A 25739-nucleotide genomic window follows, 5' to 3' on the forward strand; every position below is an offset into this window, starting at 1 on the left:
TCCAGTTGCTTCTGTGTGTGTGTGTGTTTGGAGGAAAAGGTGGAAGGAGGGGGCAGTGGAAGTTTCTGCAAATTATTTCTCTTAGCTTTCTTTTATTTGAAAATGTCTTTATTTAGTTTCAATTCTTAAAGTCTAATTTTGGTACATACAGAAATTTGATGGATAGTATTTTTTAAAATGTTTAAAATACTTTATTCCTTGTCTTCTGGTCTGAGGAATAGTTACTACATTTGAATTATAGTTGCTGTGAGGCAAAGAGTCTTTTTCTCTGGTTGTTCTCAGGTCTTTGTCTTTGATTTCATAGTTCCACTACCATGTTCTGAGGCAAGTTTCTTTGTGTTTATACTGTTTGGTGCTCACTGAGTTTCCTGGATCTGTAATTCATGTCTTTTACGCATTTGAGGAAATTTCAACCATTATTTCTCAAAAATTTTCTTTCCATTCTGATGCTCTTCAAGATTTTAGACTTCCACTATATTCGCATGAGAACTTTTGATATTGTCTCCTTGAGCTGGTTCCCCTCTGCCACTCTTCCCCTTTATTAAAAAATTCTTTTCCTTATCAATTTTTAGATTTGGATAATTACCATCTCACTACATTTATAGTCACTGTCCACTACTAATCATGTTGAGGGAATTTTTTTTCAGATATACTGAAAGTTCTAAAATTTCCATGTTGTTTTCTATCTTCTCATTGATCCTGCCGGAGTTTTCTTCCTATTCATAAACGTAATTAGGTAGCTGATTTAAAATCCTTATCTGCTAGTTCTCACAATGGGTACCTGAACGGGTACCTGAGGGTAGCCAGGTATTCTTTATTGATTATCTTTTCTCTTGGAAATTAATCACATTTTCTATTTCTTTGTATGTTGATAAATTCTGGACTGCTTCATGGGCCCTGTGAATGATATGTTATAGAGGCTTTAGATTTGTTTATATTCCTCCAAAAAGTGGATTTTGTTGTAGCTTTTCTCATGGTCACTGAGCTTGGCAGTATGCCAACTATAAACCCTGGTTCCACAGCAGTGGGTGACAACTCTACTCTCAGTTGCACTTTTCCTTTCTTCTTCTGTTGCTTGAAGTTTGCTCCACGTATTTATGAATCAGGGCTCAGTCAGAGATTTGGGGAGGGTTTACACACAGAATAGAGGATATGCTTTTCCTGGCTTTTTCCTCTGAGATTGATTAGGCTCCACAAGGTCCAGTGGTGATATTCTGGTTTTTGGTTCTTTAAGCCAGTAAGACTGGGTTTTCTGTTGGAATTTTAGCTGCCGTCAATAAAGTAATAAACTCCCTTAACCCAGTATCTTTTTGCTTTTAATTACTCTTTAGTGTCTCTCAATATTTGTTTAAAACACCTTTTTAAAGAGATTTTAGTTGTTTTCAGTAAGAGAGTTTAGCCCTATGTGAGCAACTTGTCAATATAGTACGTTAGACTTGAATTTGCTTCTCAGATCTGCCACTTGCTAATATCTTTTTAAATGGTTTTGATTAGTGTGTTATAGTTACACCTAATCATACGTGCATGGAATATAATTTGCTCCACTTCAGTCCCCAGAACTCCCCACCCCAAGGTTCCTTTCCTCTACTATACTGGTTTTCCTTCTATTTATTTCTAGTTCTTTTTTTAAAAAGAATTGGTGCCATGTAGATATATATTAGGGTGAAATTCACAGTGGCACATTCAATGCACATAGGATATTTTGGTCTTTTCTTTCCACCATTTCTCCCTTTTCTCATCCCTCCTTCCTCTCCCTAAGTCCCCTTCCTCTACTCCACTTAGCTCCTTCTGATTTCACAGAAGCATGCCCCCTGCCCCAGCTTTTCCCTTATTTTGTTCTAGCTTCTACATATGAGAGAAAACATTTGACCCTCAACATTCTGAGTCTGGTTTATTTCAATTAGCTTGATGTTCCATTCCATCCATTGACCAGCAAATACCATGATTTCCTTCTTCTTTATGGTCAAGTGAAATTGCATTGTGCATACATGCCACATTTTCTTTATCCATGAGTCTGTTGACAGGTATCTGGGCTGCTTCCACACCTTGATTTTTTGTGAATTGTGCTGCTATACACATTGATATGCCTCTATCTCTATGGTATGCTGACTTTAGTTCTTTAGGATAAAAACTAAGGAGTGGGATACCTGGGTCATTTTGTCATTCCATTTCTAGTCTTTGGCTCAATCTCCATATTGCTTTCCAAAGTGCTTGTTCTAATTTGCAAATCCACCAACAATGCATGGGTGTACTTTCCCCCCATATCCTTGACTGTATTTATTATTTATATTCTAGATATGGTTGCCATTCCGACTGGAGATGAAATCTCAGTGTAGTTTTGATTTGCTTCTCCTGAATGCCAGGGATATTGAACATTTTTTCATGTATATGTTGGCCATTTGTATTTCTTCTTTTAGAAGCATATGTTCAGTTCTTTTGTCCATTTATAAGTGAAGCTATTTGGGGTATATTTATTTATTAATTAATTTATTTTTTGGTGTTAAGTGTTTTGTGTTCTTTATATATTGCAGTTACTAATCCCCTGCTGGATGAGTTGCTGACAAAGGTCTTCTCCCATTCTGTAAACTCCCTCTTCATACTCTTAATTGTTTCCTTTGCTCTGAGGAAGATTTTTAATTTGATACTCTCCCACTTGTTGATTCTTGATATTTTTATTGCTTCTTTTTAGTTTTATATAATAATAGGATTCATTTTGAAATAATTATAAAAGCATGGAATATAATTTGTTCTAATTCAGTTCCCAGTACTTCCCCTTTCCCTCTCCTCCTCCCTCCCCTTGTTCCCTTCCCTCTATTGTTCTTTCTTCGATTTACTTAGTCTATTTTTTCAAGTATTATCTTGTGAATGTACATGATGGTGAGATTCACTGTGGTATGTTCATATATGTACATAGGAAAGGTAGATCAGATTCATTCCGCTGTATTTCCCTATCCTGTGATTCTTGATTTTATTTCTTGAGCTTTAGGGATCTTGCTATGGAAGTCACTGTCTGTGCCACTATGTTGGTGTGTTGAGCTTATGTTTTCTTCTAGGTCTTTGATCCACTTTGAGTTGACTTTTGTGTGGGGTGAAAGATAGGGATCTAGTTTTAGTCTTCTTCATGTGGCTATATAGTTTTCCTGGCACCATAGTGTTTAAAAGTCTCTTTCTCCATTGTATGTTTTTAGCACCTTTGTCAAATATCAGATGAATTTATCTATATGGGTTTGTCTCTGTGTCTTCCATTCTGTAGGTCTTCATGTCTGTTTTGGTGCCAGTATCACACTGGTTTTGTTACTGCAGCTCTGTAGCATAAATTGAGATTAGATATCGTGATGTCTCCAGCATCACTCTTCTTGCTCAGAATTGCTTTGGCTATTCTGGGTCTCTTTTCCTTCCAAACAAATTTTAGGACTATTTTTTTTTTCTAGTTCTGTAAAGAATGTCATTGAAATTTTGATGGGGATTGCACTAAATCTGTACAAAGCTTTAAGTCATATGACCATTTTGACAATATTAATTCTGCCAATCCAAGAACATGGGAGTTCTTTCCAACTTCTAAGGTCTTCTTCTCTTTCTTCAATGTTACATAGTTTTCATTGTAAAAGTTTTTCACCTCCTTGGTTAGATTTAGTCTCAAGTATCTTATTTTTTGAGCTTATTGTGAATGACATATCCTGATCTTAGACAAATTTCTAATCTCTAGGACTTCTGGTATCCCCATCTAGAAATGTGGAAAATAATAATAACATATGCTATGTTATATTTGTTTGAATTAACTGATTATTTAATGAAGATTGAGATGATTTTAATTATTTTGTGAAATACCCCTAATACATAAGCATTCAATAAATAATAATTTTTATTAATAATAACTACTACAAATGCATAAAACAGTGGAGGACAGAAAGGTGGGTTGGATTTGGAGCTAAGAAATTTGAGTTTTATTTGAAATGCATGATAACCCATGGAGTGATGTGTTTTATACTGTGGTTTAGATTTATATGATCAACTCCTTGAGAGCAGAAAACCTTCCTCAACTTCAAGTGTGATCCTGTCCTTGGTGAGGTTTTGGTGGACGCGAAGTTTCTAGATATAATTCTATGCCTCTCTTCCTCAAAACACAGCAGTGTTACCTTTAAGGTTGGTCTCTCCTTTTGCTCAACTGCTTTTCTCTGTCTTCAAGGATGCTTTGTGTGTTGGGATAGCTGCAGAGCTTTCTGGGCCCCAAGTTAGATGGTCGAGAGATTACTGTGCATTGAGAAACACAGGGCTACCAAAGGATGCACTTGACCCACGCTGGAGGGCTCAGTTGGGGTCATGCCGTGTGAGAAAACTCATCAACCATGTCCATGTGAAATAGGAAACCAAGGCAGGCCACCAACCAGTGGGTCACAGGTTGCTACTGTTTGGACTTCTCCAAGTCCCTCCCCTCCTGCCCTTTCCCTTCATCTGAGAACTGAGATTCCAGCACAGGTTCTCTTAGCTTTCATCAGGACATTTTCAATAGCATTTTTTCTTCCTCCCTCTAGCATCTCAGTCTTCCATTACACCCTGAATGTCTCTGTTATAAATGTCTCTAGGTAGGACACTCCCTTGCCCAAAAAACACCCAACATTGCAGAGTACAAATCTATAAACTCCCAGACGTTGTACCGAAGGGCCTTCTTGGTCAGGTTATTTAACTGTTCATTTAATAATCTATCAAATCCCTTCCCACAAGATGTCTCACTGTGTCCTCTCTTCACTTTAAATAATAATAATAATAATAATAATAATGATCATGTTGACATTTTACAAGATTAACTGTCAACTGAATAATAGTTTTTCAGGAAGAAAATAAATATTGCTACACTAAGTAAATGACTCTTTTAATCAGAAGACATCTTTTCAGTTCCAGGAATATTAAAATGGGATGGTGTTGTAGGTCTGGAAGTGAAAGCTACATCAAGGTACCATTTATCAAGCATCAGCAAAGGGCTCAGTACCATTTTGCTTAAGAATCCTCTTCTGCCTCCTACTATCCCCACAGAGCTTTCTGCCATGTAGTCCTGTCACCCTTACAGGATTCTCTGGATTGCTCTCTTGTGCCAAAAATCAAATTTTACAGGGCTTAAAAAAAAAAAAATGTATTCCATCCAAGTGTTTTGGGCCTACAAATAGAGTAAGTGGTTTTCCCATTAGCTGTGTAAAATGTGGTATATTTTAAGGAAAAACTGCTGTTGTAAATAGGGTCAAAAGCAAATAAGCAAGCCCCCAAACCAAAATTGAGTTCCCAAATATTTGTTCTATTTTGATGGGAGCTGGGGGCTGATTGTTTCTGCCTCCTGGGAAGTGCGTAAAGGATGAAAATCATGGTGGGGGTGGGGGTTGTCAGTCTCTTTATCCAAGAAAGTCATTTTCTTTCTTATGAGGTATTATGAGTGCAATTACTTCATCAAGGCAAATTCGTCCTCCATTTGGGTCCCAGGCTAGGGTTTCACTCAGACCCTTTGTCACTTCTTTTGACCTCTACATATTTGACCCTGATCTGAGTTCGGATTAAAGCTGTCAACGATCTTGATTTGATAAGGCAAAGGAATTAAAATGGACAAAAAGAAGTGAAGCTAATTGGCATTTCCAAGTGATTTTCTCTTTATCACTGACCAAACCCAATTTCACGAGTGAGAGAGGTGCTTGTTTTCTCACCGTGGCTGTCTTTGTGTATGCCCGGGAGACCCCTGACCAGGCCTCAGCCCTGTCAGTCTCTCCGAGTGTCATTCTTGGGCTATAATTGAGTCGGGCTTTGTTGTGGGTCTCTGTACACATTTAATGAGACTTATGTGTCTGTGCTCAGAGGATTCCACTACATTTCTTTTGGAATTAATCCGACGTGGGCTGTTCTCCAGCTTTAGTGGCTGAAAGGTCCTTTCCAAAGGGGAAAGAATTCAGTGATAGAATTTAATAAAGTTTAGTATGAGAACTAATTCTTCATAAAACCCTGAAAAATGTTCCCCAAAGTCCAGACACCAAAATGACTGTGTACCTCAGGATTTCATCTCTGCCCTTCTTCCTTGGGGCCTGTGGACTCCAAGCCATGAATCTGCATTTGTAAATAAAGAATAACTTCATGACAGTTTAATGGGGCTGGGGAAAATAATTGCCGTTTCTTTCTTTTTTTTTCTTTTCAAAGTGGCTCTTCCTATCGTGTCTTGCTATGGTGAACCATAATGGGGGATTTGCTAGAGATAAGATCCTTAAAGTGAGACTAAAATAAACACAAAGATAATCTTATTCCATTTCTGGGCTTAGACTGTCTACCAAGGAATAGCAACTTCACTGTAAAAATGAACAGGATTCCCAGCCAGAAAGTCTGAAGGGAGAAGAGGTGGGAACTGGCAAAAGGGAACAGAAGAGGCAAGCGGCTGGTGGCCTTCCTGGTGTGGCCCCGGACTCCGTAGCCTCCTCTCCATGCATCTGTCTTCCCCTGCAGAGTCCGCTCAAGGGCAGCCTGTCCTCAATGCCATCATTTAGAATTTGTCCTTGAACCTGAATATCCGTTCTGATGCTTTCCTTTTTCTGTCTGTACCTTGGTTTTCAACAATCAAGTGAACCCCAAGGACACAGAATTGAGACTTGAAAGATATGAATCCAAATCCACCTGTTCAATTGGTCATAACTTCTCCAAATTTTACCTATACCAAGTGGAAATAATAATAATAGAAACCATTGCCTCACAAAAATGTTGAATGATCAAATGAGATCATGCATAGGAGTGCAGTCTGAAGTCCAGAGACAGAAATGCTTTATATCACGAGTGTACTTCACATACTTATTTCAAATTCACCTCTTGTCTCTGATGCTCTGATGTATACACATTTTGTTTGTCTAGAAAATAATTATATGTATAATTGGTGATTATTAAGTGCTTTTAAATTTTGGTACCAACAAAAACAACTTCATATAGTTTTTTTTTTTTTTTTAAGTAACTGAAGAGATAAATTCCAATGTGGTTTCAAAAGTCCTTTTCTTCTTTTGGTTTTCGTAGTGAAGGTTCATTGGACTAGAATTCCAGTTCTAGTCTACACTAGACTGTCAGTCTCCTTCACAGAATCTAGCATTTTCCATAGAGAAGTGGTTGCTTCAATCATTTTAAGGCTACTGTTAATTCAATGTAAGTTTGATTCCTGTGGATTTGATTTAGGTTCCCCCCCACCCCACAGGAAAGCGGACTGAGGAGGGACTGGATCCAACTCCCTGACTGGAAAAGGCACTCCCTACTGTAGTGGAACCAATTTGAGAAACCTAATGCAAGATGAACCCACCTTAGACTAGGGTAGAAATCAAAGCAGTTCTCTTTGGAATCAAAGAGAACTGGTTCTGAATTCTGACTTCCACAACCCAGAAGCTGTGTGACTTGAGAAAGTTAAACAGTCTCTCTGAGCCCCACAGCACAGAATCAGCCTCTTTCCTAGGCACTAGCAATGTAACAATGAAAAGAAAAGATCCCTGGTACTGATGCATCTGTATTTTGGGCACGTGTTTGCTGCTCCGTATAGGTCAGCCAGGGAAGCCCCTCCAAAGAGGGGACATTTGAGCAGATACTGGAGGAAGTCAGGAGTGGAGTCATGTAGATGTCTGGGGAGAGAGGTTCAGGCAGAGGGACCAGCACACCAGTGTCCAAGGCTGGAATGTGCTCTTGGTACAACTGAGGATCAGCAGGAGGACAACTGTTGTGCAGAGTGGGGTGAGAGAGGGGCAGCGACAGGCGATGTTTGGAAGGGTGCACAGGCAGAATTTAAAAAGCACCCAGAGCCATGTCTGGAGCAGAGTAGCTGTAATAAATCCTTGCCCTGTTCCCTTTGGAAGCCAAGGGGATTCTGTACAGTTGGTTCAATTCCTCCTTCTCTCTTCCATGGCTTCCCCTCAACATCTCCAACTGGCCAGTTTCCAACAGCATCCAAACGTGCAGACCCCTACCTCCCTCAGTCACTCATCCCTTTGTTCTCTCACCTTATTTTCACTGCCAAGTTTCAAAATGGTTCATTCTTGCATCTGCTTCAAAAGGGCATTCTTCAGTTTATTGCAGCTTAGCTCCGTCCCTGCCACACACGGATACTATTATTACCAAGATCACCAGTGACCTTCATATCACTGCATTCAATTAACCATTTCCACCTTTACCATACTTAATCTTTACTTGGTATTTACTATGGAGATTACTCTCCTTTTTGTGCTGCTGTGTTGCTATGCATTTCTGACCCATCTGATTGATTTTCTTTCACCTCACTAACCATTGCCTCTGACTCTGTTTGGTGTCTCCTCTCCCTGATTCAACTCTTATAAGTCAGGTTCTCTAGGGCCTCCAACCTCAACCTTTTGCCCTTCTTACCCTGTACATCTTCCTTAAGAGGCTTCACCCATATCAGCTCCTCAAACCACCACTTTGATATGGATGTCATAGAAAAAGTATCTGTTACTAATCAGGATTTCACTTTGTCCCTCAGAATTTCTTCAGGTTCTGTATGAGTCTGCTTTTTGTTCTTAAAATGAAATACCTGAGGCTGGGTGAATTATAAAGAAAAGAAGTTTACTTTGACTCATGATTCCAGTCCAAGGTTGAGGATTGGTATCCAGTGATGATCTTCTTGCTGGCAAAATTTCATGGTGTGGTAACAGACCATATGGCAAGAAACAGAGTGTGCATACGTGTCTATATCCTCTGGTCGCCCTCTCTCTTTTTTAGCCACAAGGATTCAATCAGAGGTATTCTACTATGATGACCTTATCAAATCTTAATTGTCTCTCAAAGAGTCCACCTCTAAATACCATAGTTGATTAAGTTCCTATCTTAATATCACACACTGGGGACTAAATTTCAACACATGGACTCTTGAGGGATAAATTATAGCAGTTACCTTTGTACTCATTAAAGTAGAATAACTTCCCTAACAAACATTTCTCAAATTTCATTGGATTAGTGGAAAAGAAGTTAGTTTTCACTCATGAACCATTATAGCTGGTCCAGAATAGGCAGCAATGAGTGATCAGAATTGAGGCACTCTGATTAATATTATGGCACATTTCTAGGATGCTGGAAGCTCTTCTGTCTCTAACAGGTGATCATTCTGGGCGTTAACACCTGCTAGTGGGTGGGAGAGAGCATGGGAGATGGTATGTGGAAGTTTTCTATTTTTTCAGAAGGGTGAAAGTTACTTCTACTCACATTCTATTGATTAGACCTTACTCATATGACCACACTAATTGCAATGAAGGCTGGGAAATGAATCCTAATTCTTTGCCCAAGAGGAAGAGCAAACAGCCATCAGTTTTGACCCCTACACTTCAAATTAAACAGGTCTCAAACCAAACTTTTCCCCCTCAGTCTGTTCCTTCTCTAATATCTTTTTCATCTTAGTAAAAAATACAGTAACTCAGTTATGCAGACCAGAAGTGAGGGCTTCCTCTTGACACCCCACATCAATTCATTTCCAACATCTAATTAATAGATTCCACCACCTTAAGCATCTATTGAATCCATGGTCTCCTCCCTACCTTCACTATTTTGCTCTAATTAAAGTTTTTCCTAATTATTGGTTGAACTGCTTTTCTAACCTCTTATCAATCCTCTGACTCTGCTGTGGTTCATCTCTTATAATGATATAATTTTATTTGGTGTAGGAGGGATCTTTCTAATTGGAAATTCTAATGATGTTAATTTTTACTTAATGTCCCCCAATGATTACCCTTAATTCCTAGATTAAAGTTTACTTTTCAGTTTATTTCTCAATTTTTGTAGAATTAACAATAAGCATGATAGCCACATCCTAATCCACTTATGGTACAGAAGCATGAACACAGGTGAAGTATTCAGGCAAACCAAGTGTCAAATTCCATTTCTTAGATTTTCACTTCTGATATGACAGAGAAAACCATATCCAAACCTGATCCTCCCACAGATAAATTCTGGATAAATATTTTTAAAACATCATGGGAGGACCCTAGAGAGTGAATAAAATCAGGCAGATTTTTTTTGAAATTGAAATATGGATGAAATGCCCAATACAGGGAAGGATATCCATTTTTGCAGCTATGCCCCAAGGTCAATTACAGTACAAGGAAGCTAAAACCTCAATAGAAATCTTGTCAGAAAAAAGGTTGCTAAAGAATGAGGGAATAGTAACAAAACCAGCATGATACTAGCACCAAAATAGACAGGTAGATCAATGGTACAGGATAGAAGACATGGAGACATACCCACATAGGTACAGTAACCTCATACTAGACAAAGGTGCCAAAACTTAAAATGGAGAAAAGATAACCTCTTCAACGAATGGTGCTGGGAAAACTGGAAATCCATATGCAGTAAAATGAAACTAAACCCCTATCTCTCACCCTGCACAAAAATCAACTCAAAATGGATCAAAGATTTAGGAATTAGACCTGAGACCTTTCACCAAATAGAAGAAAAAGTAGCCCAAATCTCCATCCTGTTGGCTTAGGACCAGACTTCCTTAACAAGACCCCCATAGCGCAAAAAGTAAAAGCAAGAATCAATAAATGGGATAGATTCAAACTAAAAAGTTTTTTCTCAGCACAGGAAACAATCAACAATGTGAAAAGAGAGTGGGAGGAAATCTTTTCCACACACACTTCAGACAGAGCACTCATCTCCAAAGTTTATAAAGATCTTAAAAAACTTTACACCCAAAATACAAAGAACCCAATCAATGAATGGGCTAAGGAAATGGGCAGACACTTCACAGAAGAAGATATACAGGTGATCAACAAATATATGAAAAAGTGCTCATTATCCCTAGTAATTAGAGAAACGTAACTTAAAACCACACTAATATTTCATCTAACTCTAATCAGAATGGCTATTATCAAGAACACAAGCAATAATAAGTGTTGGTGTGGTTGTGGGGGAAAAGGCACACTCACACATTGCTGGTGGAGTTGCAAATTGGTGCAGCCACTCTGGAAAGCAGTATGGAGATTCCTCAGAAAGCTTGGAATGGACCCACCATTTGACCCAGCTATCCCACTCCTCAGTTTATACCCAAAGGACTTAAAATCAGCATACTACAGAGATACAGCCACATCAATGTTCATAGCAGCTCAATTCACAATAGCTAGATTGTGGAACCAACCTAGATGCCCTTCAATTGATGAATGAATAAAGAAACTGTGGTATATATACACAATAGAATATTAATCATAAAGAAGAATAAATTATGGCATTTGCTGGTAAAAAAATTACGGCATTTGATGAAGTTGGAAAACATCATGCTAAGTGAAATAGGCCAAGCCCCCCCAAAACCAAAGTCTGAATGTTTTCTCTGATAAGAGCATGACAATAAATAATGATGAGGGGTGATGGGGGGAAGAGAAGAATGAAGGAACTTTGCATGGTGTAGAGGAAAAAGGGGTGGAAGGGGGTGGGGATGGAATTAAAAAAAAAAAAAAAAGAATGAAGGAGATATGCCAGAGGAGAAAACCAGAAAATAACCTTAAATTCCATTTATAACTCTGCCCAAGTCTCTGGCTGAATCTTGCATTATGGGGGAGCTTGAGAACAGTCTGACTGATAGGTGATAGAGCTTTCAGCCAGATTATAATCAATTTAACTATCTGCTAAAATGAAAGTACTAGTAATCTTCAAGGAATTCAACAGAATCCAGGGTCTTTACAAGCTAAAAGTTGCAGTAATCAGGACATAGTCAAAAATTTTTCTTACATTCAAATAATTAATTCATATTTTGCAATTGCCAAAGACACTGAATCAGATTTTATAACTATACCTAATGAAGAAAAGAGAAGTGTGCTTAATGTAAGTGGAAAAAGACAGGACATCTTATCAGAAATTTGGTGACATTAAGAAGAATCAAAATGGGAAATTCAAAACTTCAAAAAACAACAATTGAAATAAAAATACTAACTAGATGAGCCTAAGAACAGAACAGAGATAACAAATAGAAAAGTCAGTGCGCTTGAAGATAGATCAATAAATATTTCCTTGAAAAAGAAACAGAAGTGAAAAAAGAAAATAGAAACACATAGGCCCTTGGGACAATATCAGAGGGTCTAACATACGGATAATTGAAATCTCAGAAGAAAAGAAGAGGCGAATGGAACAGAAAAAGATATTTCAAGAAACAATAGCTGAATTATTCTCAAATTTGGTGAATAACATAAATGTATGGATTCAAGAAGTTCAGCAAACCCAAACAAGATAAATAAAATGCAAATTGCATATAGATACACCATAGTCAAATTATAGAGAAGAGACAATTTTGAAAACAGAGAAAGAAAAATACCCAGTACCTCTATACATGATAAAATGTTTAACTTGATCACAGATTTTTCATCTGAAACCATGGAAGCCAGAAGACAGTGGAAGAACATTTTTAAAATGTGTGGGGAGAAAGAACTCTCACTCCAGAATTCTATATTTAGCAAAAATAGCCTTCAATAATGTAGGCAGAAAAAGGACATTTTCAGAAAAATTAAGCAAATTCATTTCCACCAGACTTGTACTGTAAGAAATGCTAAATGATGATTTTCAGTCTGAAGAAAAAGGATACTGAGAAAGAAAGGAGTGAATGAAAACAACCACAAATGGTAACTATTACTTGAATTTCAAAATTGCTCTGTGAAGTAGTCATTAACAAACTTACACATGAGCAAAAGCGCAGAGAGGTTTAAAGATATAACAGGGCTATACATGTAGAGGTATCAGGGCTTATATTTAAAATATTACTTCTTTGAGTTGATGAACTTGCATCTCAAAGATGGTTTTTAGAAGGGGAAGCAGAAGATTTAGAAAAGAAGGTATGCTTGCTTCTTCTTTTCTCTTCTGGGTGAAAATCTCAGAAGGCATGGTGAGGAGCAAAGGGGAGTAGGGCCTCAGTCAATGCAGAAGACCTGGAGCAGCTCTTGCTACAGGGTCACATTTTTCTCCTTCCATGTTTCTTTCTATCTTTCTTTCTTTTAAATTTTGATTCATCTTACACAAATGGGGTACAATTTTCATTTCTCTGGTGGTACACACAGTAGAGTAGCACCATTTACATAATTATACATGTACATAGGGTAATGCTGTTTGTCTCATTCTATTATTTTTCCTTTCCCCTCCCGCTCCCCACTCCTGGTTTTTCTCTATACAATCCATCCTTCCTCCATTCTTGTCTCCCCGACACCCCCCATTATGTATCATCATCCACTTATCACAGAAATAATTCGGCCTTTGGTTTCTTGGAATAGAATCTATAAAGAGCTCAAAAAACTCTACACCAAGAATACAAATAACCCAATCAATAAATGGGTTAAGGAAATGAGCAGACACTTCACAGAAAATCTACAAGCAATCAACAGATATATGAAAAAATGTTCAACATCTCTAGTAAAAAGAGAAATGCAAATCAAAACTACCCTAAGATTCCATCTCACCCCAATTAGAATGGCGATTATCAAGAATACAAGCAACAGCAGGTGTTGGCAAGGATGTGGGGGAAAGGTACACTCCTTCCATGTTTCTAGGGGGCTTTTCTTTTGTTTGGATCTTGAGGAAAGCATTTATTGAACCCACCTATGCACTACATTTTCTTTAGCTTGGACTCTGAGGCAAGTATTTATTGGGGCTGTACAATGAGCATTGGACTTGAGCTGAGGAGACAGCTCCTTGTCATTAATGAGCATACAGCATTCACATGGATTGTCACATGCAACCCATCATCAACACACAGGTTCAAGAGGAAGGCTGCTCTTCCCAACATTCTGGAGAAATTGCTTTCTTTGAATCATAATTCTTTCTGACTTGTCACGTACTTTCAAGCAACAGAGGCCAGAGGCATGAGGCAGAGCCCTTGACACTCACGAAGTAGTCTAACTCTTAGAAAATGCTCCACACCAATGTCTTCTTTTCTCCTTCATCGTCTGTGTATCCCGTCTCATGATAGCTGACCTTTATCCATGGCCTACTGGGTGCTCGGTGCCATGCTAAAACCTCCACACATTTTAAAATCGACTTCTCACAAGAAGTCCATGTTGTCATCCCATATCACAGATGAAAGACCTGAGGTTCACTGATATTCAGTTCCTTGCCCAAGGATTCCAGTTATCTCCAGAGTCTACCAAGCAATAATCTGTTATAACATTTTACTGCCTTCCCAAATCCCTCTGTAAATCTGGTGCAAGTGAAAGAGTCATTTCCAAAAAAAAAAAAAAAAAAAAAAAAAAAAAAAAAAAAAAAAAAAAAAAAAAACTTATGCATGCATTTATACATAAAAATACATTCAACTTTAGGGGTTCATTAACCCAATACTCTTCTCTCTATCCCATTAGTCTGGAGGCCCAGTGGGGCCTCACTGCCCTGCACTGTTTGTCTTCTAGTCTGTTATTTCTCAAAGGCCAGCATCTTGCCTTAACCATGTCTTGTGTCCACTCAGAACAACTACTTGATTTTCAACAAATATGCTGATTGGCTAAACTAAGCAAGTTTGGGGTTCCTCTGATGGATCTGTTTAAAAGAAAGAAAATAGCTGATCAACAGATTGGAGTTACTTGTAAAACTGAAATAAACTGGAGCAGGCCCAGTTATTGTGGCCAAAACTCTAATCAAGAATGCAAGGCTCAGTGGAGTCTTATACCTCATGTTCACTGGCAAAGTTCCTGCATGCAAGTGAGCTCATGCACACACACACACACATGCTCCTTCTGAGCTCTGGTGCAAAACAGGCAGATCCCTAATTGCTCTACACACCTGATTTTTCATGCAACAGATGAGGCTGGGACAACTAAACCTGAAATGAGAATTTTGCAAACACAAAATTTATTACTCTGGGCAGAAAGTCAAAATCACAAAATTTTCCTGCAGATATATTTTGAGCCTCATTCTTGAAGTCTTAGGCTCTGGCATATGCTGGCCTCCAGAGTGGACATGAGAATCATTAATTTAGTTTTATAGGATGGTGATAATGGCTTGCAATGTATTTTTGCATCGGGCATAGTTTAGGGGTATCATGACCTCATTGCCACCAAACTGTAGCTGCTGTCCTTCACTTGCCCTCTCCTCATCCAAAAATGTGTGTGCACGGATGGCTGAGGAGCCCTGGCTCCTTGCAGAGTATCCATTCAGATGTCAAGCATCTTTTGTTAGGAAGAAAAAGAGAAGTGGCCCATGGAAAGACTGGATAATGGCACCTGCTGCAGAGGACAGACGCCATGTCAGACCTGAGGAAGGCTGGCATGCAGCTGTCCCACTGCGACTCCCCCAGCCCCCTTCTTCTTCCTGCTGGGGTATTTTCTTCCATTCGGAGGCCCCTGTCATGCTGTCCAGGGAGGTTCTGGTTAGTGTGGAACTGCCCACCTATGTTTCTATTTCCGCCTCTGATTCTAGATCAGTGCCATGCCACAGGACACGGGCACACACTCAACAAGGCTGCCCATTTCCTAGGACACGAGGCAAAGAGATTCCCTCATCTCGCCCAGAGTGGAAGGACCATCCGGTTCAAATGTTGGTGAAGGATGTGCCATTGGTTATTGAGGTTCTGGTTTTTATAAAGTTTTCTGAGGTAGAGGTGGAGGTGTGAAGGCCCAGGGAGCAGAGGACAGGAGCATCCCTGGCAAAAAATTCAAATCGAGTAGGACGCTGAGAGTCAAACCAGAGTCCTACTCCACCCTGTCCCAAGACATGGCTGTTTGTGTCCTAGCACGCCTAATGTTACCCTACGGCCGAGTGTTTCCATGCCTCTTGAGACTGGCTGCGTGGGTTAGAAGTTTGGAGACAAGAGCTGCAGAATACAAGCTGTCAACTGAGCCTTCTCTGACCTCATTAGAGCATCTCATCTCTCCTCCATTTGTACATCTATTGCCTTAGAGGAGCCGCAGTGTAGAACAACGGTTAAGAGGACATGTGTTGAAGACAGATTTGGGCTCTGGTTCCAGCTCTGCCTTGTCAGTCAGTCAATATTGCATTTGACTGCAAGCAACAGCCAACTTGAACCATGATGACCTAACAGTGGCGTTTTCCAACCATACAACGAGGAGTCCAGAGGGAGGCAGGCCAGGGCCAGCCTAACAGCTCAAGGATCCCGTTGTGGATCAGCTTCTTCTTAGCTTCCTGCCTTAAATCCTTAGGGGGTTGTTGTGGGACAAGAACCTAGCCCCAAAGATCTCTGTGGAATGTAGTTTATTTTTAGGAAAGGAAACAGTGATGGTGACATAAACAAGCCAAATCACTCAGTGCATCTCAGAGTTCCCAGGGGAGATGCTGCTCTCAATTTCAGTGGAAGCTTCCCCAGGCATGTTCCAAAGCAAGGGGTTCCGTAAGGGGAAGATCTCTGAATTGCCCCCTGGGTCTTGCCAACTAGCAAGTGCACAGGCATCAACATCAAAGATGTCCTGTCTTCCTGCTGTACTCACCTGTTTAAGAATGACTGAGCTCTGAACAGACCCTCCAGACCATAGTTTACAATCTTTTTAGTCCTGCACAACCATGCCAGTGCCTGAGCCAGAGTGTCCATGGATGGGGGCCAGGATGAGGGCACTGGAGAGAATTTAGAGAACAAAGAAATATGAGCGAAACCCTCTCTCCAGGCGGAGAGTGATCGGATGCAGTGAGGTCCAGCCTGGTTCTTGGGCTGGAGGTCCCGGGAGGATGGTGAGGTCATTACTCAGAACGAGGGCTTCAAGAGAAGTCCATCCATTTGAGACAATTGGGGAGTTTACTTTGGGGCACTGAGAGGGGCTCTGGGGTTAGAAGCATATCCGGGTGAAGATGCCCAAGCCTGACCTCTAGAAAGATCTCCTCAGAGTCAAAATGCAGTGACTGTTCATGACACTGAGGAGAGAAGATAGGTTTTCTTTCAATTTTTTCTCTCTCTTTTTTTTTTTTCCCCAAAATGATGTGGTCCCTACCCCTTAGTTATGGGCATTCATTCTGTGACTGCATCCACGAGCTGGATAAGGGGACACCTGCAATTATCTGGTGAATATGATCTTGGTGGAGAGTCCATCAAGTGGACGTGAACCTCTGAGTCTCCATAACTGCAGGGGAAACGAGGAAGGGGGCTTGTTGGGGTTCATAGGAATGAATAATTCCTTGGGTTGTGTACGTTTTCAAAGTTATTATTTTTTTTCTCTCACAAAGGAGCTCAACTGATGTTCCACAAAACTCCACGAGGGCGGTGAGGGACAGCCGCTTTCCGCATTGATAAATGAGAGACGAGAAGCAGGCCAGCCCCGAGAGGGGTCAGCCTCAGGGATGGCAAGTTCGCAGTGGAGACCAGGACTCCAGCCAGGAGCCCAGCGCTGTTCGCACGCTGAGCTGGAGTAGGGCCGGGCCCTTTAGCATCCTCTTGTACTGAGGCATCTCCTGCTCAACCTGGCTCCTGGGGTGTGTTTCGCCATACCACCTCCATGCCTCACTGGCTTCACATGGAAGTGGCAAATGCTCCTCAAATGTTAGTTCACTTGAGAAACATGTAAGATGCAGATTCTTGAGCCCCACCCTAAAAGGCTTCTGTCCGCATACTGTGGGGAGTCCAGAAATCTGCAACCAGGTGAGTCTGACAGGGCTGCTCCACCCACCTCGTTTTGAAAATCCCTGAAGCCAGGGGTTCTGAGGCAGGGAGGATGACTAAGTCCCTCTCTTTTTCCTCTCATGCTCCTTCCTCTCTCCTCTACATGAGGGGGACATATCTGATCAGCCGGGTTCTGGCACATGGTCCAGGCCATGTTTACTAGTGGATATTATCCCTGTGCTTTAAAATGTCAAGTAGTTGCAGTCCCCCTCTCTTCTGCTTCTTGCTGCTGCTGATGTGGCAGGGCTGTCACGGTCCCTCAGTGTCTGCTTCCTTTGTCCTTGTTTTCCCTGTTTGTTTCCAAATGAGATCACAACAGCTCTGGTTCCGTGGATCCTACCACCCAGCCAGGAGGTGATGAGACCTAAGATGTCCAGTGGGGATGTAGAGGACAGTGTAGACACTTCACCAGGGTCAAAGTCGTCCTTCATTTTAAAGGTTCCACAATGGATATCCCAGGCAGTGGTCCTGATAAAGACGAGGTTCTACCTTGTTCACATTTGATCTTATTTCCTGCTTACCTGGGATCTTCAAGATTAATAGCTTGTATTTATGGAGTGCATGCTACATGCTAGACAGTGTGTATTTTGCATGAATTAACCTACTTAATCTTCACAACAATTCGATGAGAAATTACTGCAACTATTGCTTTTTTCCAGATTAAAAAAAAAAGTTGCCTGAAGTTTTCTTTCTAGCGAGTGATGGAAAAAGGATTTGGAACTAAGTCTTCTGACTTGAAAGCCCACCCTATTCCCCTATTCTTACCCACTCTATTTTATCTGCTTAGGAACTCTGTATGGAGGGGATGGCTGGACCCAGGCAGAATCTTGGCATTTGTGAATGTCCTAGACATACATTTCTTGGTATGATTGAAACTCTGCCCAAAATCCTTCACAGAGGCCAATTCTCAAGAAAACAGACATAGGATGGAAACGTCACTATTTGGCTAATTAGAACCAAAACTCTATTTTGAGTTGCATTATCTAGATAATGTTTTCATTAGCTCGTTGATGCTGCTGAAGGAGAACTTCTCATTGACCCCTGTAGCTACTGCTGCAATTTCTATAACCTCAGTGTTTCTGGGATCACAGATGATGGAACTTTTTAGCCATTCCATTTTGTCTGTGCCAGATGCAGGAACTGGGCTGTTAGTCCCTCACTTAGAACAAACCATAATCAGAAAGAAAGGTCATGCCATAAATCAGCATGAATTGGGTATGTCTGTCCCTGAAGAATTTTGCCCTGCCAGAAGTAGTCTTAGCTTTATAACATTGGTGGACCCTGGCCCTAGCCCAGCGGTTTCCAGTTTTTCTTTATGGAGGTAAATAGACTCAACTCAGCACTTTCTCACTCTCTCAAATGAGTGAACTGACATCATTTGGAAGCCATAAGAATCCACATATCAGGCCAAATTCCACCCTGGGTTCGACATCCGCCGCCCCTCCTGAAATCAACTCCCAAGAGTATGGTTAAGTGAGGGTAGAACTTGGCCGGAAGCTTGTTATTTTTTGCAGTTTTAATTACACATACCTCATCCATTTGCCCAAATTAGGAGAGAAGGTTTGCTGAGGGAACCTTGGCTTATTGGCTTGCTTCAAAGTCTGGTTCTTCCAGTACCTAACTTGGGAATTTCAAGAAAACAGTCAAGAATTGACATTCTACATTTTGGGGGCTAGGAAGAACTTGGAACATAGAGCATCGAGTCCAAACCCCACGGTTTTATACACCAAAAAACAAAAACAAAAATGAACAGAACTCTGAGATGCACAAGGTCATGCTGCAAGATATGGAGAGTGGGCAAACAAAGCCAGGACTCTGTCTGCCTTCCTCAGGGTGCTTCCCGATGCCCAGTGAGAAAGGTGGCGTGTCACAGATTAGCTCCTGCTGTATTCATTCAGTGGTGGGAAGAACCTGGACTTGGGAGCTCAAGTTCATGTCCAGCTACTGCTCACTTGTGAATGCCTCGTTACTTAGCTTCTTGAGGTCTTAATTTTCCTACTTGTAAAGTGGGGAAGACTCAGACATACTTTGTAGGGATATCGTGGCCATTCAGTGAGCTATTCCCAAGCCAAGAGGGACATACTTCGTATTTGGTAAATCTTGGCTCACTTCTTCTTGGGGATTTTGGGTTGCAGATGAAAGAAATTCAAGTTGGTTTGCTCAGTATAGAGGATTTCTTAGAACACCTACATGATTTGGGTTCAAGAGAGGTTCCATGGGTATCATGAAATATTATAGACTTTTTCATGCATAATAAAGAAGGTTTCTCTCATATTAGGTTCCAGCCCAGAAAAAGAAAACCTTTCTTTCCCAACATTTACCTTAAAGGTCTCACTCAGGATTAAGTCACACTGGAACACACACACACATAAACCACACACCACAAAATGGGGCAAAATGGGTACGACAAATTCTTGTGGCATGGCTAGACAAGATCAGAAGGTCGGGTAAAGGTTGTATCCTCATCCCTGGATCTTGGGGGTGCTGGTAAGAGGGGATGCAACCTTCCCGGAGCACAGGTGGTGGTAGGACAGAGGCGACGGGCACAGGAGAAGCTAAGCCAAGTTCCATTTCCCATCTGGGTTTTTCAACTCTCACAAGACTATTTCATATCTCAGAATTATTTTGTGTTTAATCTGTGCAAGGAGAGAAGAGGTGGTACTAAAGTCATCACCTCTTGGGCTAAGGAATTAGACCTCTCTAATTTAAATTTGGATTTAGATTTTCTTCTGATTTAGAAGAAAACAATGTTCAAAAGAATCATTTTTCTCACCCAGCTATGCTTTTTTCTCTTCTTATAAAATAGAAATGGCACACTATATTAGAATAGGCAAAAAATGCTTACAAATAAGGATACGAATTGCCACCCACCGTCAAACTTGACTCGTTACGCTTTTCAGTAGTGTGTTTGGTTTAAAGAGTTGCAATGTTGCATCTAAAAACAAAATACTTATTAAATATTTACGATGTGCTAGGCATTGTGACTGAGTCACTCCTGAGGACACAACAGGGGCTTTAAAAATATTTTGGCAGAACTCTATCCTAAGCCATCAGTATAGGCAGGAGTAGTTATTGAGAACCAGCCAGGTGAGTACCATCTGCTGTGATTTCAAGGTGTCCCTAAAGTTTGTGTGCTGGAAACTTAGTCCCCAGTGGGGGCAGTATTGGAACACGGAGCCTGGTAAGAGCGTTTAGGTCATGTGGCTCAGCCCCTGTGAATGGACCGGTGCTGTTATCACAGAATGAGTGAGTTATCAGGAGACTGGTTTGTTATAAAACCTCCCACCTCTTCCCCCTCCTCTTCTCTTCTGCCTCTCACCATGGGATGATGCAGCAGAGACCCAGTCAGAAGTAGGTCCCTTGACCTGGGGCTTCTCAGCCACCCGAAGTATAAGAAATAAATTTTTGTTCTTTACAGATTACCTATACTCAAATATTCTATGGTAGCAGCAGAAAACAACCTAAGAAAACATCCTTCGAAGCAGCACAAGAGAGTAAGTTAAAATCCAGAAGGGGGCTGGTTAAGTGCACGAGGCCTTGAAAAGATAGATTTGTGTTCACAACTTGGCTTCATCACAGATCCACTGTGTGACCTTGAAGAACTTGTCCTTGCACTCAGGTTCTTCATCTGTTTAGTAAGCACAGGAATCTCTCTCAGTTCCAGGGTGATCGTGAAGATTAAAGGTTATAATGTGTGCTAAGTCATCTGGCACATGGCATATGTCAGAGAGTAGGTTGCAAAATGGCAGATGGCTTGAAAATCCTGCTTTATGTCCCGCCAACCCTCCCCCGTCTCCAGCATTCACAGGTACGAACGTCCTCCTCCTCACCCCGCAACACATGGGGTACAGGCTTATGTGGGAGAACTGGCTTTATGGAAAGACCTATTTTGGGATAAGCAAAAGAGGCCAAGCATCTTTTTTCAGTGAGGTAACAGGAACAAAGTCCAAATATACATAGTGACAGAATCTGAACACACTTCATAACCCCTGGATGGTACTGGCTACCGTGCTGACTGTTCTTTTGTTTCAAAGCTTCCTGTATGGAACATGTGTCTAAAAACATACAAAACATAGAATTGCGGGGGACACATGAGAAATTAGGAAAGCAAGACATTTGGGTGAGCCTGGTTCCTAGCTGTGACTCTCGCAGAAAGCAGCCTGTCTGTATTGAGGCTAACTGTGTGGCAAAGACAACTAAACTAGGGGCTTTGAATCGGCAATGATAGCACTTCTACCTCTGGTCGCCACAGACTAGCAAGTACCAGATTTCTCTCCCATGTTAACCAACATTCAGAGGAAATTGCGCAATGATGGCAGACCATGACAGTGGACAGTGAACTCAGGACAGTGATCCCTAAGAGAAGAGGAGTTAGTTATGTCCCTGGATAACTGCCCGAGAAAGGGTCCAGGGGAGGCATAAGGAAGGGGGTGGACGCAGTGCCCTGGAGTCTCCTGGAGTCCAAGAATGAGAATTCAGAGTTCAGAGAGACCAAGGCAGGTGGCAGTCTCAGAGGGGTGAGAGAGAAAAGGGAAAGAACACACCATGGGGATTTCAGCTCTTAGGGGAGCTGCACACGTGTGTGAGGAAGCTGCAGAGACTGAGAAAAGAGCCCCACAGAGGTGTGTGGAACAGGGCTTCCGCTTTCTGCTCCGGGGGTGGTTCACATTTCCACCAGTCAGGAGCAGCGGCGTCACGTCTGGGAAGACGGCAGGCTCTTCCTGTCCCTCCTGAGAAACCTAAGGAAGAATCCTTCAGAGATGAAACTGTTCCCAATGACTTAGCCGCATCCCAGAACAAAGCCCCAAATTAAAGGAGTGTGTACAGATGTGTGCGTAAGTGTGAACACCCCACACAATCTGTCATTCACCAATGTAAAACTTTCAATGTCTGGGATCCAGTAAGAAAATCACCAGGTTAAAATGGCACTGAATCTTGGACATGTTGGGAAACAAATAGTCACATTCCCAAGTAGTGCAAAATTTTCATTTTACTCAGAACATGGCTGACAGGTTTATAAGCTAAGTTTCTTTTCAAACCAGAGAATCCTGCAGATGTCTCATCTGGGAGGACTTATGAGCTGTGTGACTTACTTTATTGCTATTGGTAATAATAAAACAAATTGTTCAATCTAAACATAAAAAAAATTACCAGGTTACAAAGAAGCAAGAAAATATGACCCATGATGAGGAGAAAAGTCAACTGATAGAAGAAGATTCAGAAATGATGCTTGTGATAAAATTAGTGAACAAAAATGTCAGAAGGAAATATTAGTGAACTGGAAGACACAGTAGTAGAAATTATCCCATATGACGCACAGAAAGACAAAAAATGAACATAGCATTAGTAAGCTGAGAATCAACATCAGATGGACTAGTACATGAAAGTAGGGCATTATAAAAGAAAAGAGAGAGGACAGAAAAAATATCCCCGCCAATGACATAGAATAATGTTTGGGAGAGAGTTGAAATCTGTGACTATCCAGCGATTATGAGCTATGAATGAGTTAGTGTTTTGTTAGCTGTCCTACAAAACAACCCCCCAAAACTAGTGATGTAAAATGACAAGTATATTCTTTCTTTAGTAATTAAAATTACTTTTATTGTAATGTTACTTATTAAAATGTTTTGTATTTATGAGCATGAAGCAAGGTATAAGGGCCCTCTGCCTATAAGGATTGTATAAGAATACAAAGCAAATTTACATATTAAATACAATGAAATGTATAAAACTAAAAGAGAAACATAAAGCCAATAATTTTCAGAGGTAGATTTATCTGATATATTTATAGAACTAATTTTCTTTTCTTTTTTGTTCTGTTTAGATATACATGACAGTAGAGTGTATTTTGACATATCATACACATATGGAGTATAACTTGTTCTAATTAGGATCCCATTCTTGTATTTGTACATGATGCGGAATTACACTGGTTGTGTATTCGTGTATGAGCGTAGGAAAGTCATGTTTGATTCATTCCACTGTCTTTCTTAATCTCTTCCCCCATCCCTTCCCCTCATTACATTTTGTCTAGCCCAATAGACTTCTATTCTTTCCCTCTGCACCCTCTGTTGTTGAATTAGCATCTACATATCAGAGAGAACATTTCACCTTTGGTTTTCTGGGGCTGGCTTATTTCACTTAGCATGATTTTCTCCAGTTCCCGTCATATACGGGCAAATGCCACAATTTTATTCTTCTTTAAGGTTGAGTAATATTCCATTGTGTATATTTACCACATTTTCTTTATCAATTCATCTGTCGAAGGACATCTAGGTTGGTTCCATAGTTGGGCTATTGTAAATTGGCTATAAACATTGATGTGGCTGTAACACTGTAGAATGCTGATTTTAATCCTTTGGGTACAAACTCAAGAGTAGGTCAAATGGTGGTTCCATTGCAAGTTTTCTAAGGAATCTCCATGCTGCTTTCCATAATGGTTGCACCAATTTGCAGTCCCACCAGCAATATATGAGTGTACCTTTTCCCCCACATGCTCAGCAATATTTATTATTGTTTGTATTCTTGATAATTGCCATTCTGACTGGACTGCAATGGAATCTCAGTGTAGTTTTAATTTGCATTTCTCTAATGGCTAGAGATGTTAAACATTTTTTTCATATATTTTTTGACCATTCAGATTTTTTCTTCTGTGAAGTGGCTGTTTAGTTCCTTTGCCTATATATTGATTGGGTTATTTGGTTTTTTTGGTGTTGAAATTTTTGAGTTCTATTTTTTTTTTAACAATTACTTTTATTTCTGAACAATTAATCTCCAAAATATAATTTTAAATCACATGCAAGTTTTTTTGTACACCATGAAGTTACTATATGTAATTGTGAAAAATGTAAAGCAAAGTTATCTGTTTTGAGTTTTCTATATATCCTGGAGATTTATGCTCTATCTGAAGTATAGGTGGTAGAAATTTTCCCCCAGTCTGTAGGCTCTCTCTTCAAACTATTGATTGTTTTCTTTTCTGTGAAGAAAGTTTTTGGCTTGAAACCATCTCATTTATTGATTATTGATTTTACTTCTTGCACTTTTTGAGTCTTATAGAGGAAGTTGGTTCTTAAGCTGGCATGATGGAAAGTCAGGCCTACTTTTTCTTCTGTAGATGCAGGGTCTCTGATTTAATGCCGAGGTCCTTGATGTACTTTTAGTTGAGTTTTGTGCAGGTTGAGAAATAGGGGTCTAATTTCATTTTGTTGCATATGGACTTCCAGATTTCCCAGCACCATTTGTTGAAGAGGCTATCTTTTCTTCAATGTATATTTATGTTGCCTTAATCTAGTATGAGATAACTGTATTTATGTGTGTATGTCTCTGTGTCTTCTATTCTTTTCGCTTGGTCCAAGTCTGTTTTGGTGTCAATACCATGCTAATCTTGTTACTGTAACTCTGTAGAATAATTCCAGGTCTGGTATTGTAATACTTCCGGCATCCATTTTCTCACTAAGGATTGCCTTGGCTATTCTGGGTCCCTTACTTTTCCAAATAAATTTCATCTCTGCTTTTATTTATTTCTATGAAGAATATCATTGGAATTTTAATAAGTATTGCATAAAACCTGTATAGTGCTTTTGGTAGTATGCCATTTTGGTAATATTAATTCTGTCTATCCAAGAACATGGGAGATCTTTCCATTTTCTGAGGTCTTCTTCAATTTCTTTCTCTAGTATTCTGTAGTTTTCATTGTAGAGATCTTTCACCTCTTTTGTTAGATTGATTCCCAAGTATTTTAATTTTTTTGAGACTATTGTGAATGGAATAGTTTTCCTGATTTCTCTTTCCGCTGATTTGTCATTGGTGAATAGGAATGCAATTGTTTTATGGGTGTTAATTTTATACCCTGCTACATTGATGAATTTGTTTATGAGTTCTAGAAGCTTTCTAGTGGAGGTTTTTGGGTCTAGAATCACGTCATTAGCAAATAGGGATAGTTTGAGCTCTTCTTATCCTATTTGTATCCCTTTCATTTCTATTGTTTCTGTAGTTGTTCTGGCTGGAATTTAAAAGACTGTGTTGAATAGGAGTGGTGAAAGAGGGTATCACTGTCTTGTTTCGGGTTTTAGAGGGAATGCTTTCAACTTTTCTCCATTTGGAATGATGTTGACCTTGGGTTTAGCATACATAACTTTTACAATGTTGAGGTATGTTCCTACGATTCCTAGTTTTT

At 40.1% G+C, this 25739-nt stretch overlaps 1 long non-coding RNA gene across 1 annotated transcript in view; it reads left to right on the forward strand.

Moving 5' to 3' along the window:
- LOC306662792 overlaps positions 1-15813 on the forward strand; it is an 83980-nt gene extending 68167 nt beyond the window's left edge. Inside the window, exon 7 of the long non-coding RNA XR_013764251.1 lies at positions 15379-15813. This is a non-coding gene — a long non-coding RNA (uncharacterized lncRNA). The remainder of the gene's footprint in view (positions 1-15378) is intronic.
- Positions 15814-25739: the final 9926 nt, after the last annotated feature.

This window comes from Sciurus vulgaris (genome assembly GCF_902686455.1).
Source record: "Sciurus vulgaris genome assembly, chromosome: 5".
Lineage (NCBI taxonomy): Eukaryota > Metazoa > Chordata > Mammalia > Rodentia > Sciuridae > Sciurus > Sciurus vulgaris.